The sequence below is a fragment of the Lactuca sativa genome, chromosome 8 (assembly GCF_002870075.4).
Source record: "Lactuca sativa cultivar Salinas chromosome 8, Lsat_Salinas_v11, whole genome shotgun sequence".
NCBI classification, from domain to species: domain Eukaryota; kingdom Viridiplantae; phylum Streptophyta; class Magnoliopsida; order Asterales; family Asteraceae; genus Lactuca; species Lactuca sativa.
In genome coordinates, this window is record NC_056630.2 from 193230938 (window position 1) to 193236937 (window position 6000).

A 6000-nucleotide genomic window follows, 5' to 3' on the forward strand; every position below is an offset into this window, starting at 1 on the left:
ACATATACTCACAAATCCTGTCCTGAGGCCTCACCTATCTTGGGCCTCGCCCTTGTCCTGCTACTGAAGAGTCATGGAACCCCGTCCATGCCCTTACTGGTGGTGAGATACGGGCCCAACCCACACTCACTCTTTCCCTAACTTGGGCCTCGCCCCTATTCTGCTGCTAATGAGATGTGGAACACCGTCCACACTCTTCTATTGGTGAGATACGAGACCTCGCCCAAACTCACCTCCTTACCAGACACATACATGTATCACACAGACAGCAAGTATAAACTATCACTTAAACCATTCCTTGGGCACCCGCCCGCTATCATTGGACCTCGTCCTGAATATCATACTAGCATACTGTGCTTAGGGCTAACCCCAGGTCTTCTACTCATAACTACATGGGCCGACATTGTGGCCTTAGACCCATTCACATAAAGGGAAACTCACCTGCACTTGCTGAACTTGTTGATGATGACCCTTCTAGCTGCTGCCCGACAATTCTCTGAACTCTTGCTCCACTAGCTCCTCGAGCTACCAAAATTAATGCAACACTTAGTCTAACTGTCCTCTGAAAGTCAACTAAGTCAACTCTGGTCAAAGTCAAAGTCCTGGTCAGGGTTAACCTTCCAGGTCAACCTTACTCGCCAAGTCTGCCTACGGACTCGCTAAGTTCACACGCTCAGAGTCCTTCCATTCGCGACTCGACTCGCCGAGTCAGCCCCTGACTCGCCGAGTCTACCGATTTCCGAGTCCTGACCTGTCCAACTCACTGAGTCCCCACTCAACTCACTGATCCGATTCTTAACTCGAAGGGTTTGGGGTTTCGCGACTTGACTCGCCGAGTCCAAGGCAATCTTCAACAGACTCGCCGAGTTGTTCTTCCAACTCGCGGAGTTCCTGCCCAACTTCATCCAACTCGCCGAGTCCACCCATGTGACTCGCCGAGTCGCTCCAGCTCTTAATCCATTCAGTGGCTTTTCGAGCTATGCAGGGGCTCCAAATCATATATCCTTACTTCCAAGGCTCAATCCTTACGTAAAGTTGCAAACTTTACGTATAACTAAAGAGATCTAGGCTCAAAACACTCTAGGGCTAGGTTTTAGGACAAAAGGGCTTCACCAACTACTCAATATCTGATGCTTTACGACATATTGGACCATCCCAACACTAGATCTGAAGTGGCAACCACATATCTAAGCCCCAAACCTGAATTGGGTCTCAAACAACCATAAAACCCCGAAATCTCATAACAAAAATAGATCTAGATGCAAAGGAGGGAAGATAGCAGCTTATTACCTCCAAGATGAATACAAACTGAGGTAGATATCAGATCTACACCTCTCCTTTGAAGCAACCCTCTTGATCTTCAAGTTCCTTTCAAAGGTTTCCTCCTCCAAAGTTATATCTCTCAAATGATGGAAGCTCACATGAATTCTAGGGTTTACAGGGTCTCTGGGATGATATGGAGGCTGAGGAAAGGACATAACAGCCTTTATATAGGATACAACTCCCGGGATTAGGGTTTTCCCTGTTCAGACTAGACTCACCGAGTCCCCTTAGCCGACTCGCCGAGTCGGTTACTTAATCGATCCCCTGGATCCCGCTCCGACTCGTCGAGTTCCTCCGTGGACTCGACGAGTTGACCCTTTGACTTAGGGATTTCTTTCCTTTCTTGGCCTTCCTGATTTTAGGTGTTACACATTTGAACCATTGAATTTCTCTAAATCAATTTGTGAGTAGACATCTTCAATCACTAGAATACAAACCGCAAATCTGATGCCACTCGTGAGGAAGTAAGCGGATAACAAATAAAAAACAATAAGTGCACAAGACACAATATTTACGTGGTTCGGTCAAGACAACCTACCGTAACATCCATAAAAATAATGAAAAATTTTAAACTTTTGAAAATCATCCCAAGACCATAAATTGTTTATAGTTTAGTTTTCATCACATGTTCAATATTAGAGTTTCCCAAATCCTAAGTCCTAGACATGATGATGTGTACGGTCACGCTTTCGCCTTCCCACGATCCTCTGAAATACTTGCAACATAACCCAAAACTGTAAGCCAACACTTAGTGAGTTTCCCCTAATGTACCAACACAACACATAATCATAATAATAACAGTAAACAACATGCATACAAAGCCTTCAGTCTGACTAAAACACCCACCGACCTACAATCTATCTGGTATGCTCACAGAACCTTCATCATGACTGGTATGCCTCACCGGGCTTTTTTTTGCCTATCTAGACCATTCTCTGGGCCTTCGGCCTAACTGGTACGCCCCTCTGGCCTGCATTTTATTCGGATCACCCTAGGTCTTTTGGCCTTCAGTATACAACAGGAATGCCTCAACCCAACTGCAACATCCCGGGCTTTCAGGTATTTTCAAATCCTTCCTTTGGTATTTAAATATGTCATTTTGGTCCTTGAAATTGGTTGGTGTTAGCCCTAAGAAGCCTTAGTGGCAAATTGGTAATTTATTGGGAGCTTGTGTTGTACGTTGGGCGTACGTGTGTCCAGGTGAAAGCCCTAATTTTTAGGGCTTGTGGAGTATTTAAGCATCATTATGGACCCTTTACCCCCATCTTTTCAGCCTCCAAGTTCTGGAATCATTTTTGGCAAACCCTAATTCTCTAGTGTGTGTTTGAGCTAAGAGTGTTTTTCTTGTGTGGTTGAAGAAGAAGAAGTTGTTGGATTAGGTAACTAAGCACATAATTATAATTGGTATGTACTTAACTCGAGAGTAGCATGGTCCATTTCGGGTTGCATATCACTAGGACAATTTGATAGTATGGATACTTGAGTAAGAGGTTACTTATGATTTATTAATATATTATAAGTTCTAATATATTAATATGGAATCATATTATTTAATTAGTATTGATCAAGAATTAATTTAAAATTAATTATGTGATCACAAGAGACTAATTAAATATATGCGGATTGATTTGGTAAATCAATGATTCTTATAGTGTGGGCCAATTTTTATTTAGGATGGGCTAAACCAATATGGTAGTCCATGGATAGTCAATGGAGGTTTAACCTATCGAGCCTAAGTAATATGAAAGGTCATGGGCATTAGGGTTTGCATGGATGTAACCCTAGACTTTGCTACACTATAAAAGTACTCCCTTAGCATCCAAAATCGGCCACTAGAGTTCTTGGAGTTCATTAGAGCCGAATTTTGAGCTAGAAGCATCTCTCTCAAGTTCTCCTTTGTCCTAGGTGTGTTGTGAACCGTTTAAGGCATCACACTTGGGGTGCTAAGTTCTTAAAGGCCAAATACAACAAGTTCTACAAGCTACGTAAAGAGGTAAATTTCTAACTAGTATATTATGTTGTTTATGTCAATTGTATGCTAGTTGCAGACTTAATGCTTTGGAAACAATATTACATGTATAGTTAGAGAAAACATAGATCCAAAGCATTTAGGGTTGTATGTGCACCAAAGGATGTTGTAGTACACTGAAACCCTACAGTGGTATCACAACCTAATTGTTTTCTATTATATTTGATGCATGGTTTAATTTTCAAAGTTGAAAAAAATCAATTTTATGGCCTCTGACTAATGAAATCACCGAGTCCACTGGCTGAATCGACGAGTCCACTTAGTATAAGGTCAAATCGACGAGTCATGATCATGCACTCGACGAGTTGATGCTTCTGATGGTAGATTTTCAGAATTTTTGGCCTGTTTTGGATTAGGATCATTACCAAAAATGTTTTAGTTCATAAAATTTGATTTTGTTGGTTTAGTAATGATCATGCTTATCCAATTAAAAGATAATTGTCATAGTTTTCAAGATTTGTATTAGTTTATATGATAAGCTAAATTCTTGCAAATTGTTGATATAAATTATCTTGACTTATGAGTTTAACTAGATCATAGAAAAATTATTTGATCGTTTTTAATAGTTAGAATATTTGATCTAAATGCCTTTTATGAACTCCATAATTTGTCCCCAAGTTATGAACAATGAAAATTCTCACTTTTAAATGGTTTTAAAGTCTTCCATAACTTGTCCTCAAGTTATGGAACTTGAAAAGTTTTTCCATTAAAATACATTAAACTCATAAGTTATAGAAACCAAAAGTTTTTGAATAGTTCAAAACTGCCTTCAAGTTTTGGAATTTGTAAAGTCACCCTTATGAGTACTTTAGTTCCAAACCCTAGAATTTTAAAAGTTAAAATTCAACCCTTATACTATTATAATATTAAAAGTGAATACATATATATATATATATATATATATATATATATATATATATATATATATATATATATATAAGTCAGTCTTACCGTTAGTAGGCCTCATTCACGAAGCCAATCTATAAGGGGGGTATAAGATTACTGCCTATAAAATGGCAGTTTAATGGGTGTCCACTTTCACCCACCGCTTCCTTGATTGGTGGAGGGTCGTTAGCCGACCGGGTAGGATACGACACAAATTCTCATTATAAGTATAATGATAATTATAAAGTAACTAAACTTTTATTAATTCCTAATCTTAGTTACTTTAGGAAAAATATGAATATGGTGCTACCCCATGAAATTGCACTTTGCACCTTGTTATGTCGTTAGTGGAGTGTGTGTGGTTAACCGGAACACTAATCTGGGACTGACAGTGCATGGCAAAGGGTAGCTTGATTTTAATCATAGATCAATGGAGTGTGTGTGGTTAACCGATACATTGATTAGGTGATTTGAAACATTAGGTGTACCAAGCTAATTTTCATGGTTATTCACACCTTGTTTGTGATCCTCGACATCCCAGTCACAAACTTGAAGGGCACAATCAAGATTTAAACATGCCATTGAAAAGTCCAATTAAAACTTAATAATCAATTTCTTTTTCATGGTGGAAATTGATAAATCGTCATTTACCTACTTTCAAATATTTTACAATTGGATTACGACACCCCTCTTCCGAATTATAAAATATTGTGTTGGGTCCTAGCCTTAATATTTCATTTGGGTGTTATATTAAGGACTTAAATCAACTAACTTAAAATTCTCCCTTGTAGATGTCTAGTTCAGACAACTATGGTCTTCCCAAATCTTTTGGAACAAGCTTTTCTCCTGAAGATGATGTTCCACGATTGGATCGTGGAAGTGGAAATCATACTTCACTTCCTCCACCTCCTCCCATTATTCTCTCTGACCCATAAGCTTGAAGACTTGAAAAGTTCAAGATCACTCAATCCCTATTGGCTTGTAAACACAAAGATGGAAAGTCTATATGAGCTCATGTCTTAGACATGAAGCTACATATTGACAGGCTGGGAATGTTGGGTGTCATGTTCCTAAGGAAGTTGGCTATTGACTTGGTTCTTCAGTCACTTCCCGAGTCATATAGTGAGTTCGTTAAAGACTAATATGTGATAGATCATGACATGACCCTTATTGATCTTACCTATTAGCTAATTGCTGCTGAATCAACAATGATTTGGTGCAATGGTCAAGGAAATTTTATTGGAAGATCTACATTCCAAGCTGACATGGACATCCCAGAAATGATTCCTTCTCCTAAAGGAAATGAATTGGCCATGGTCAAAAGTTTTGATCATAAGAGAAAGGTCAATTCTGAGACTGTTCCATGTGCCATTCCAAATGAGCTTGTGTGTTTCTATTGCCAAGGAAAGGGACATTGGAAGCGAAGCTGCCCTGACTACCTGAGAACTTTAATCAAATATTATGGTTCTACTTCAGGTATGTCCACTATCTAACTCTATTAAGTTCCAAATTGTTGATTCTTAATACATAATGTGACAAGTTTTGCATTTTGATGTTTTGTAGGATCATGCAAAAGGAAAGAAGCTTAAAAGTAAGATCATGCTGAATCTGATCGCGAAAAGATGGATTTCGATCGTATGGTTCGAAGATCGGATTATTGAGCTGCTACTTAAGAGTTATGATAGATTGCTTAGAAATATGTAGTAACTTAGTTTCATTTGTAATTGCATTGTAAGAAAAAGTTTTTTATGCAATTTTATAAA